Raw genomic sequence first — 12,500 nt, 5'->3', positions numbered from 1 at the left:
GTCGTCGGGCGCGCGACGGCTCCGTCGGGGACGAACGGTGCCGGGCACGACCGCCGCGAGGCAACGGACTTGTGCGGAGGGGGGCGGAAGGCCCGCCGCGGCGGCGCCAGCCCCCCCTCCCTACCACCCCGACGGGGCATCCGCCCAAAGCCCACCCCAAGCGTTCCAAAGTACCGAGGAGCGTTGCAAACGGGAACCGCCCGGACACGCGTCCCGGTCGCACGGGATGCGCGTCCCGGTCGCACGGGTCGCGCATCCCGGGAGGGCCGACGGAGGAAGCCGGCGCACGGCCGCCGCGCGGACGGCCGGCGGGGGCGCCCATGCGCCGGGGCCTCGGCGGGCGCGGGCCGGCTCCCTCGGGGACGAACGGTGCCGGGCCCGCCCGCCGCGAGGCGACGGACTTGTGCGGAGTGGAGCGGAAGTCCCGCCGCGGCAGCAGCAGCCCCCCCTCCCTACCACCCCGGCGGGGCATCCGCCCAAGGCCCACCCCAAGCGTTCCAAAGTACCGAGGAGCGTTGCAAACGGGAACGGCCCGGACACGCGTCCCGGTCTCACGGGATGCGCGTCCCGGTCGCACGGGTCGCGCATCCCGGGAGGGCCGACGGAGGAAGCCGGCGCACGGCCGCCGCGCGGACGGCCGGCGGCGGCGCCCATGCGCCGGGGCCTCGGCGGGCGCGTGCCGGCTCCCTCGGGGACGAACGGTGCCGGGCGCGCCCGCCGCGAGGCGACGGACTTGTGCGGAGTGGAGCGGAAGTCCCGCCGCGGCAGCAGCCGCCCCCCCTCCCTACCACCCCGGCGGGGCATCCGCCCAAAGCCCACCCCAAGCGTTCCAAAGTACCGAGGAGCGTTGCAAACGGGAACGGCCCGGACACGCGTCCCGGTCGCACGGGATGCGCGTCCCGGTCGCACGGGTCGCGCGTCCCGGGAGGACAGACCGAGCAAGCCGAGGTGCCGCTCACGGCCGCCGCGAGGGACGTACGGCGCCGGCGCCCGCGCCCCGTGGCACGGCCTAGAGCGTGCCCCCCTGCCACCCCATCGGGGCATCGGCGCAAAGCCCACCGCGGGGTAGATAACCGAAGGCAACGAGGGACGGTGGATGCACATATCCGAGCAGTGGCGATAGGGCCGGAGGGAGCACCGACAGGGCCGTGAGATTTTAAAGTACCGAGGGAATTTGCAAACCGGGCCCGCCCCTCCCCCCGTCCATCGCACGCCGATCGGGGGTCCGGCGCCCCGCGGGGGGCTGCCGGCATGCGCTCCCGGTGCAGGCATCGACGAGCCGCCCGCGACCTCCACTCGGGTCCGAGCCCCCAAGCGCGGATGCCGAAACGCGCCGGCCGCGGCAGCCCCACCCCTGCCACCCCATCGGGGCATCGGCGCAAGGCCCACCCTGGGGTAGATAACCGAAGGCAACGAGGGACGGTGGATGCACATATCCGAGCAATAGCGATAGGGCCGGAGCGAAGACCGAGGGGGTCGGGGGGTTTTAATGTTCCGAGGGAAGTTGGAAACGGGGCCCGCCCGGACGCCCGTCCCTCGCACGCCGATCGGGGGTCCCGCACCCCGCGGGGGGCTGCCGGCATGCGCCCCTAGTACAAGCATCGACGAGTCGCCCGCGACCTCCACTCGGATCCGGCGGCGCACGCGCGGATGGCGAAACGCGGCGGCCGCGGCTGCAGCCCCCCTACCACCCCGTTGGCGCGTCGGCGCAAAGCCCACCCCGGGGAGGATAACCGAAGGCGACGAGGGACGATGCATGCACATATCCGAGCAAATACCGAGAGGGTCGGGGGGAAGACCGAGAGGCAAGGGGTGTTTAGAGTACCGAGGGAAGTTGCGAAAGGGGCCCGCCCGGACGCTCGCCGCTCGCAGGCGATCCGGCGGGGCGCACGGAGGGCGCCGCCCATCGCCGGAGCTTGCTCGGTCATCTCTGCCGCACGGACACGTAAGCGCCGCCGCGCAAGGTTCGGCCGGCGGGGCGGACGGTTCGCCGCCGCAGGCCTTTCCCGCAGCCGGAACGTGGGCCCGGCGTTGCGCGCCGGCGGGCCGCGCAATCCGCCGGGGCGCACGGCGGGCGCCGCCCGTCGCCGGGGCTTCGCTCGGTCATCTCGGCCGCACGGACACGTGCGCGCAGCCGCGGAAGGTTCGGCCGGCGGGGCGGACGGTTCGCCGACGCAGGCCTCTCCCGCGGCCGGAACGCGGGACCGGCGTTGCGCGCCGGCGGAAGGCGCGATCCGGCAGGGCGCACGGCGGGCGCCGCCCGGGCTTCGCTCGGTCATCTCGGCCGCACGGACACGTGCGCGCCGCCCATCGCCGGGGCTTCGCTCGGTCATCTCGGCCGCGCCGCCACGTGCGCGCCGCCGCGGAAGGCTTGGCCGGCCGGGCGGACGGTTCGCCGCCGCAGGCCTTTCCCGCAGCATGCGCCCCTTCGCCCGAACGACCGCGGGACTCCGGTACGGCCTAGCCGTCGGCCGCCCGGCTGCAAGCCGTCGGGGCCGCTCGATCCCCGTCGCGTGCCGGCCGCCGCTCGGGCCAGCCGGCCGGCTGCCGCACGTAACCTCTGACCTCATCAGCGGTCGATCCGCACCGCGCTGGTCTTCGGTGCGGACCCGTCGGGGCCGTGCCGCGCCGGCCGTCGCATCCGGTTCCGCAGGCGCCGCCCGGTTGCCTCCCGCCCTCGTGCGCTCGCGCCGGCCGGGCGACGCGGTGCCCGCGGGACTCGGGCATGGTTGAGCCGTCGGCCGCCCGGCGGCATGCCGCCGCCGCTCCGCGCCGCGTGCCGGCTGCGCTCCTCCCCGCGCCCGTCCGCGGGCGGGCCCGCCGCCGCTCGCGCCGGCCGGGCGACGCGGTGCCCGCGGGACTCGGGCATGGTTGAGCCGTCGGCCGCCCGGCGGCATGCCGCCGCCGCTCCGCGCCGCGTGCCGGCTGCGCTCCTCCCCGCGCCCGTCCGCGGGCGGGCCCGCCGCCGCTCGCGCCGGCCGGGCGACGCGGTGCCCGCGGGACTCGGGCACGGTTGAGCCGACGGCCGCCCGGCGGCATGCCGCCGCCGCTCCGCGCCGCGTGCCGGCTGCGCTCCTCCCCGCGCCCGTCCGTGGGCGGGCCCGCCGCCGCTCGGCCTAGCCCCCCGGCTGCCGCACGTAACCTGCGACCTCGTCGGCGCTGGATGCGCGTCGTGACAGTTTTCGGTGGGGCGCCGCGGAGGCGCCGGGGGCCCATGCGACGGGCCAGGGGGCGAACGGAGGGCTCGGTCAGCCCTAACAGGGGACCGGCGACAAAGGAGCGGTCGCGCAAAGCTTCGTAAGGGACCCAGACGACGGGCCTACCGATCCGAAGCACCGCGCACGGACGCGCAGCGGGCCCACGACGGGCCGACACGGAAGGCCCGCCGCCAAGGCCGCAAAACCGACAAAGGAACCCACGGGGACGCACCAGAGCGGGCAAAGCTTTCACCGAACGGGACGGGACCGAGCCCCCGCAACAGGCGAGGGCGACGGATCCGACCAAGTAAGGCCGATCCCGCTCCACGCACGCGCGGCCGCAGGAACTTCGTGAGGGACGGGACGACCGGCCGACCGAACCGAAGCGCCGCGCACGGCCGCCGCGAGGGCCGGCCGGAGGCATAGACCGAGCGCCGCGCCAGCGGAAGGAGCGTGCCGGCTCCGTCGGGGACCACCTGCGCACGGTCCGTCCGAGCGAGCCGACGGACCGGCGCGGAAGGCCCGGCGCCGAGCCCGCAAAACCGACAAAGGAACCCACAGGGACGCACCAAAGCGGCCCAAGATTTCACCGAGACGGGACCGAGCCCACGCAACATGCGATGGCGACGGATCGGACCAAGTAAGGCCGATCCAACTCCGCGCGCGCGCGGCCGCGAGCACTTCGTGAGGGACAGGAAGACCGGCCGACCGAACCGAAGCGCCGCGCACGGCCGCCACAAGGGCCGGCTGGAGGCGTAGACCGAGAGCCGCACCAGCGGAAGGAGCGTGCCGGCTCCGTCATGGGCCAACTCCGCGGGGCCCATCCGAGCGAGCCGACGGGCCGGCGCGGAAGGCCCGGCCGAACCCGCAAAACCGACAAAGGAACCCACAGGGACGCACCAGAGCGGACAAAGATTTCACCGAACAGGACGGGACCGAGCCCACGGAACATGCGAGGGCGAAGGATCGGACCAAGTAAGGCCGATCCAACTCCGCGCGCGCGCGGCCGCGAACACTTCATGAGGGACGGGAAGACCGGCCGACCGATCCGAAGCACCGCGCACGGCCGCCGCAAGGGCCGACCGAAGGAATAGACCGAGCACCGCACCAGCGGAAGGAGCGTGCCGGCTCCGTCATGGGCCAACTCCGCGGGGCCCATCCGAGCGAGCCGACGGGCCGGCACGGAAGGCCCGGCCGAACCCGCAAAACCGACAAAGGAACCCACAGGGACGCACCAGAGCGGACAAAGATTTCACCGAACGGGACGGGACCGAGCCCACGCAACATGCGAGGGCGAAGGATCGGACCAAGTAAGGCCGATCCAACTCCGCGCGCGCGCGGCCGCGAAAACTTCGTCAGGGACGGGACGACGGGCCGACCGATCCGAAGCGCCGTGCACGGCCGCCGCAACGGCCGGCCGGAGGCGTAGACCGAGCGCCGCGCCAGCAGAAGGAGCGTGCCGGCTCCGTCGTGGGCCCGCTGCGCGTGGCCCATCCGAGCGAGCCGACGGGCCGAATCCCTCGAGGACGAACGGTGCCGGGCACGCCCGCAGCGAGTGCCCACGGCGGGCTTGTGCGGAGTGGAGCGGAAGGCCCGCCGCGGCGGCAGCAGCCCCCCCTCCCTACCACCCCAGCGGGGCATCCGCCCAAAGCCCACCCCAAGCGTTCCAAAGTACCGAGGAGCGTTGCAAACGGGAACCGCCCGGACATGCGTCCCGGTCGCACGGGATGCGCGTCCCGGTCGCACGGGTCGCGCGTCCCGGGAGGGCCGACGGAGGAAGCCGAAGTGCCGTGCGCGGCCGCCGCGACGGCCGGACGGCGGCGGCGCCCGTGCGCCGCGGCAAAGGCGGGAGCGGCCCGGCTCCGTCCGGGGCGCCGCGAGCTTCGGTCGAACCTTTGCCGTGACTCTTCGCAATAGGCCAAGCCCATTCACACTTGGCCAAGCCTAGGCCAAGCCAAGGCCTCCAATGCTTGGCCAAGTGCCTCCAAGGTCGGCCAAGACGGTGCCCAGCGTGCCAAAGCCATGGCATGCCCATGCGCGGCCCAAGCCGCGCCCATGAGCCCCAGCCGCACGCGGCCGCGCGCGCCCGCGCCCAGGCCACGGCCGCGCTGCGCGCCTGGCGCGCGCGCCCGCGCCCAGGCCACGGCCGCGCCCAGGCCCCGGCCGCGCCGCGCCCAGGCCCCGGCCGCGCCCGCCCAGGCCCCGGCCGCGCCGCGCCCGCCCAGGCCCCGGCCGCGCCGCGCCCAGGCCACGGTGATGGGGGCTCACGGTCCAAAGCCCCTCACCAAGCCTCTTTTCCTTGCGCTCCTCGCGTGCGCCTCCAAAATCCTTTGATGGTGGACCGATTGTAGGTAACGCCGGTGGATTAACTCAATGAAAGAGATCAACAATGAAGAAAACTTGATTTGTATTCCACTAACTTGAAGAACGAAGAACAATAGAAAAGAAAGCAAAGGAAATCTAGAAAGAGATTGAAGAGATCTCTTCCTAGCCCAATCTAGTGGAGATTGATGTATCTACCACTAGCCCAAGTCCTAGAACACAAGATCTAAGACCGAACTCGGCACAAACGCCGCCCAAGCCTTACGGCCGACATAACCATGACTCTCAAAAGAACTCTTGATGGCCTCCAATGGCCCCTTTACATCTCTTTTTATACCCTAAGCCCTAGACAAAACATGGCACTATGGATCCAAGGCTTCTCCTCCGTTGATTGGCATGATATGGATGGCTAAAGATCACCCAAGAAGGGCCCTCCCACGGCTGAACTTTGGCTTGCTTCTTGGCCCTTGGATGGAGAGGGATGGAGGGTGGATATGCTTGAGTTCCGCGGACCGGACGCACGGGACGCGAGTCCCGGTTGACCGGGTCGCGCGTCCCGGCTGGGCGTGTCCCAGTCCGGGCGGGACTGGGACTGGGCGCGCGCCAGGCGGGCGGGCGCGCACGGGCGCGCGCGTGGGCGCTGGCGCACGGGCGGGCGCGGTCGGCTGGCGCTGGCGCACGGGCGGGCGCAGGCGGGCGGGCGCGGGCGCGCGGGCGGGCGCGCGGGCGGGCGCGCGGGCGGGCGCGGGCGCGCGGGCGGGCGCGGGCGCGCGGGCGGGCGCGCGGGCGGGCGCGCGGGCGGGCGCGCTGGCGGGCGGGCGCGGGCGCGCTGGCTGGCGCGCGGGCGGGCGCGGGCGGTCGGCTTGCTGGGCGCACGGGCGGGCAGGCGCGCGGGCGGGGCTGGGCGCGGGCCTGGGCGCGCGGGCGGGGCTGGGCGCGGGCCTGGGCGCGCGGGCGGGGCTGGGCGCGGGCCTGGGCGCGCGGGCGGGGCTGGGCGCGGGCCTGGGCGCGCAGGGGCCTGGGCACGGGCACTGTAGCACTGTAGCATGCGAGGTTCTTGGCCAAGAACCTCGCTGCACTGTAGCAATGGCAGGATTGGGCTGTGGCTTTGCTTCGGCGGGGCGGTGCGCGCGGCGGGTTCGGCCAAGGTTGGGCATGCTTGGCCATGGCTTGGGCATGCATGGGCACATGTTTGGCTTGGCCGAGGTTGGGCGTGCTCGGCCGTATGAAGGTGGTTGGCCAAGGCTTTCCAAGCAAAGTAGTTGGCCTTGGCTTGACCCTCCGTTGGCCTCCTTGTGGTCCGATGGCCCTCTTTGGTTGGCATGGCTACTTTGGCCCTCAGTTGGTGTGCGACTGTTGCTCCTCTTGCGGCGTGGCTTGCGGGGGTCCTCAACATTCCTCCTCCCTTGAAGAACATCCTTGCCCTCAAGGATGAAGTTAGGGTACCTCTGAGAGACCTCGTCATAGTCCTCCCACGTAGCATCTTCCTTGGGCAAGCCGCCCCACTGAATCAAGACTTGCCAGATTTTGCGTCGTTCTCGGCCTCGTCTCCATATGCGGTACTTGAGAGCTTCAACTGGTTGTAGAAGTAGTCGACCCTCTTCGTTGAATATGGGAAGGTCCGGTGCAACTAATGTCGGGTCACCAACCTTCTCTTTGAGCAACGACACATGGAAGACTGGATGCAGATGAGATGAGGCGGGTAACTCCAGTCGGTAGGCAACCTCTCCGATGCGTTCTATGATTCTGAACGGTCCATAAAATTTTTGAGATAGCTTGCGGCTGAACTTGTCTTTTAATGATTTCTGTTGGTAGGGCTTCAGCTTTAAGTAGACATACTGGCCAGGGTTGAAGACAACTTCTCGGCGACCTTGGTCATAGTACCTCTTCATTCTTTCTTGTGCCTTCTGAAGCTCTCTTTTTGCATTTGCTAGGACTTCGTCTCTTGTCATTAATTCTTGTTCAACTTCCTCACTTCGGGCCGTGCCTCTCTCATATGTAGTCAGTAGTGGAGGGGGCCTCCCATACACAAGTTCAAAAGGACTCAATTTAATGGATGAGTGGTAGGAAGTATTATACCAGAATTCAGCCCAGGGTATGAAAGCTTCCCATCGTGATTGTTGCTCATGGCAGAAGCAGCGCAAGTATTGCCCCAAGGTCCTGTTGACTATCTCTGTTTGTCCGTCCGTCTGCGGGTGGTAAGAGGAACTGGCTTTCAGTTTGCTTCCTTGCAAGGTGAACAGCTCCTTCCAGAAAGTACTCATGAAGACTCGATCTCGGTCGGTGACGATGCTCCTTGGTACTCCATGGAGTCGAACAATGGTCTCCACGAATGCATGTGCAACTGACTTGGCTGTGTAAGGATGTTTAAGAGGTATGAAGTGTGCATACTTACTTAGCCGATCAACCACCACTAGGATCACTTCGTAGCCTTTGCTTGCTGGTAGACCCTCGATGAAGTCCATGGTCAGATCCTCCCATATCATGTTCGGAATGGGAAGTGGTTGCAGCAGTCCGGTGGGTGCCCGTGGATCATATTTGGTCTTCTGGCATGTCTCGCACTCGGCCACCAAGGTTTTGACGTCGCGCTTCAACCCTTCCCAATAGAAAAAGTGCTTCACACGAAGATAGGTGCGAAGCCATCCTGAATGGCCACCTTCCTTGCTGTTGTGGAAGTGGTCTAAGATGTTTCTTCTCAAGTCGGGGACGTCGGGGACATAGATATTTCCCTTGTAAAAAATCAGACCATCACGCACCTTAAATTCTGCAACACCCGTAGCCGCTGCATCAAGTTTCTCTTGGATTTCTTGTGCTCGGGCGTCAAGCTTTGATGCTTCACGAACTCGGTCCCAAATCCTCCAATCAACGCCGCTGATTGCTGCAAAATTCTGCGGCTCATCCATGTCTTCAGCCACCCACAACATCTGGTCGTTCTCCCTTCGCGACAACGCGTCAGCCACCTTGTTTTCTTTGCCGGGTTGATAGATGATGTCGTACTCGAATCCCAGCAATTTGACAAGAAATTTTTGCTGCTCGGGAGTCACTATCTTCTGTTGAAGTAGATGGCGGAGGGCTTGCTGGTCTGTGATGATGGTGAAGCGCCGGCCGAGAAGGTATGGCCTCCAAATCTTCACCGCATGTACAACCGCCAACAATTCTCTTGCGTAGGTGCTCCAAGCCTTCTTTCTTGGCCCTAATGCTTTGGAAATAAAGGCCAAGGGTCGTCGTTCCTGCACCAAAACAGCACCTATACCTTCGCCACTAGCGTCGGTGTAGACCTCGAACGGTTTGGAAAAGTCGGGCAAGGCAAGTACCGGTGTTTGTGTCATAGCTTCCTTGAGGTCTTCAAATGCCTTGCGTGCTTGAATGGTCCACATGAAACCTCCTTTCTTCAGCATGGTGGTTAGTGGCTTTGCAATCAGCCCATAATCCTTTACGAATCGTCGGTAGTAGCCTGTTAGCCCCAAAAATCCTCTTAGGGCTGTGATATCCTTCGGCCATGGCCAATCGAGCATGGCCTGAATTTTTCGCTGATCCACACGAACTCCTTCGGCTGAAATTATGTGGCCCAAGTACTCGAGCTCCGCTTGTGCGAATGCACACTTTGAAGGCTTGATGTGAAAGTGGTGCTCCTCCAAGGTGCGTAGAACAATCTCCAAGTGCTCAAGGTGCTCGTCCATGGATCTGGAATATATCAAGATGTCATCAAAAAATACTAAGACAAACCTTCGCAAGTGGGGTCTGAAAATTTCGTTCATGGCCGCTTGGAATGTTGATGGCGCATTGCATAGACCGAATGGCATCACCAAGTACTCGTAGTGGCCGGAATGTGTCCTGAAGGCCGTCTTGTGCACATCCTCCTCTTTCATTCTGATTTGATGGTAGCCGGCTCGTAAGTCCAATTTGGTGAAGAACTTGGCACCATGCAATTCATCGAGCATCTCGTCCACCGTAGGGATCGGAAAACGGTCTTTGATGGTTGCTTCATTAAGAGCTCGGTAGTCGGTGCAGAACCTCCATGAGCCATCCTTCTTTCTCACCAATAGGACGGGTGAGGAGAAGGGACTCGAGCTATGTCGGATCAGCCCCTGGCTAAGCATTTCATCAACTTGACGCTCAATTTCTCCCTTTTGAAAGTGTGCGTACCTGTATGGTGGAACATTGACTGCAGCAGCCTCATCTTTCATCCGAATTGGATGATCAAAGTCTCGTTGTGGCGGGAGGGAAGTAGGCTTCTGGAGGACACTTTGATGAGCCTCTAACACCCTCCGGATTGGTGGTGGCAGCCCCTCAAGTGCTTGCTGCTGCTGCTGAATTTCTGCATCAGCTTGGAGAGGACCTTCTTGGTTCGGGCTAGCCATAACAACGGCAAAGCAGCTAGCCCCTCCTTTGCAAAGTTTTTCTATCATGTTGGCCTCGCAAGGCCGTACTTCCTTGCTGCTCAAGGCCGTCCATGTCCTCTTTCGGCCACCAAGTTTAAACTCCATGGTCATCGCGTCGAAGTCGGTCACCACCCGGCCTAGACTGCGTAACCATGCATTTCCCAATACAATGTCTAAGCCGACTAACTGAAGTACATGTAGATCGGCTTTAACTCTCACCCCTTGTACATTCATCTTTACATTATTAACAATTTCAGCACATAGTAATTTTTCACCACTAGCAATTTTTACGTCAAACGGTGAAACCGATGTACCTTTGAGTCCAACCTTGCGTACGATTGCTGAGTTGATGAAATTGTGAGAAGAGCCGCTGTCCACTAACAAGGAGACTTCATGCTTGCCGATCCAAGCCATGAGCCTCATTGTCGAGGGTTTTGGTGCGCCGCAAAGTGCATTGAGTGACAATTCGGCTTGCTGATTTTCTGCACATGGTTCGGTCTCTTCGGGGTGATCTTCCTCCTCGCTGCTGCTATCTGAATTTTCAGATGCAGCGGGCTCTTCGTCGCTGCTTGCATCAAGGACGTAGACTTGGCCGGTCTTACAACGATGCTCCCGGCTCCACTTTTCACCGCACTTGAAACATAGACCCTTTTTTATGTAGTCTTGCAGCTCATCACGTGACAACTTCTTTACCTCCCTTTGCTGATTTTTGGAACCTGTTGAAGTTATCTCTTTGGATCTGAAATTTACCTTGGATGGTTGTGGTTTGGTGAACTTGCTGATGGCACCATCCTTGGTTGGACGTCGTTCCGGGTTGTAGCTTTGGTCTAGGATCTCCGCCATGCGCATTGCCTCTTGTAGCCGTGTTGGTTGTTTGAGTTTGATCTCCTTGGCTAGCCATGGTTTGAGGCCGTCGATGAAGGTACCAAGCAAGGCTTCGTCGGACCATCCGCTGACCATAGTTTGTAATTGCCGGAACTCATCGATGTAGGTCTGGACTTTGCCTTCCTGTTTAAGTTTTGCAAGTTGACCATGGTGATTGACAACGGGAGATGGTCCCCATTGTTTCATGAATTCATCCATAAAGGCCGTCCACCCCAACCTTCTCCCTTCTTTCTCATACAAGGCCCGGATCCACCTCCACCATCGGCTAGCCCTACCCTCTAAGTGAAAACTGGCTAAGGTCACCCGATCAGCCCGTGGGATGTCATAAACGTCAAAGTACTGATCCGCCTTGTCAAGCCACTCATACGGGTCTCCTCCACCAAACTTTGGGAAGTCAATCTTGGGTTTCCTAAGCCCTTCTCCTCTAGGCCGTGGACCCCTATAGTCATCATCTCCAAAGTCATTACCCCGCATGTTTCTTCCTCTCCTTGCCATGGGTTCTCTCCGGCCATAAGGCCTTTGAGCATGGAAGGGGCGTTCTTCGGGTTCACTATCGGCCTCATCATGATTGTTATGGCCATTACTAACCCGCTCATCATCAAGCCACCTCTCAAACACTAAGCCTTTGGCTTCAATCCTTCCTCCCATTCGCCCATGGTGCCTAATGTCATGATCTACATGATGTGTACCCTGAACACTAATGGCATCGCTCTCATACCTTGCCCGGCCCTGCCGTGCGGCATGCGACCTAGGCACTTCCTCTTGCACCCTCTTATGTTCCCTCTCTAGCATCCTCCTTTCCAACCTCTCCATGTTGGCATTGTTTTCTCTCCTTATTTCAGCCATATTTGCAGCCATAGTATTGGACAAGGTTTCCAATGCGCGGTTAAGGTTGGCTGAACTAACTTCAAGGGCTTCTAACCTCCTATCTTGGTTGCTATAATGGGGGGACTCCATCTCCTGTTAACCCTCTGTTTTAGGACTCTAAAACCTTGAGACAATAGCCCCTCAAACTCCCAATAACCAACCCACTCAAGGCCCAAAGACTTGCTGCAGAAAATTTCTGGACTGCAGAAAATTTCTGCGGCAGTCCACAAACTTCAGCAGCCAAGATCTCCCTCAAAACAGAACCAAATCAACACGTGGGGATGCCTATTACAGTGAATAATAAGCTCTGAAACTCTCCACCAAATCTCAAAATCAAAGCTTCAGAACCCTGTTCTTAACACCCAAAGCAAGCACCTAGTTGCAGAATTTTTCTGCAACAAAGGAACTTCACAAACCAGCCCCCAATCCTCCTGCGGTTGTCACCCAATGGATGAACCAACCCACCTCACGTGTACACCACTCAATCAGCCTCCGACAGGGGTTTTACAATAATAAAAACAGAAATTAAACATCCCCCAATCGTATACAAATTCAAGCCAAATATAGGATGCAGAATTTTTATGAACTTCCCCAAAATCTATGATCTGAATTTTAACTTTAGATCAAACAGAATATGCAACGAAAATTCAGATCTGGAAGATTGGGATTCAAGCGTTACCTCCTTGAGAGGATCTCTCAATGAAAGCACCAAATTGATGGGGGCTCACGGTCCAAAGCCCCTCACCAAGCCTCTTTTCCTTGCGCTCCTCGCGTGCGCCTCCAAAATCCTTTGATGGTGGACCGATTGTAGGTAACGTCGGTGGATTAACTCAATGAAAGAGATCAA

The sequence above is a fragment of the Phoenix dactylifera genome, chromosome 10 (genome assembly GCF_051530095.1).
Source record: "Phoenix dactylifera cultivar Ajwa chromosome 10, Ajwa_hap1_PhDact_Kaust_v1.1, whole genome shotgun sequence".
NCBI lineage: Eukaryota > Viridiplantae > Streptophyta > Magnoliopsida > Arecales > Arecaceae > Phoenix > Phoenix dactylifera.
This window is presented reverse-complemented; position numbering follows the sequence as displayed.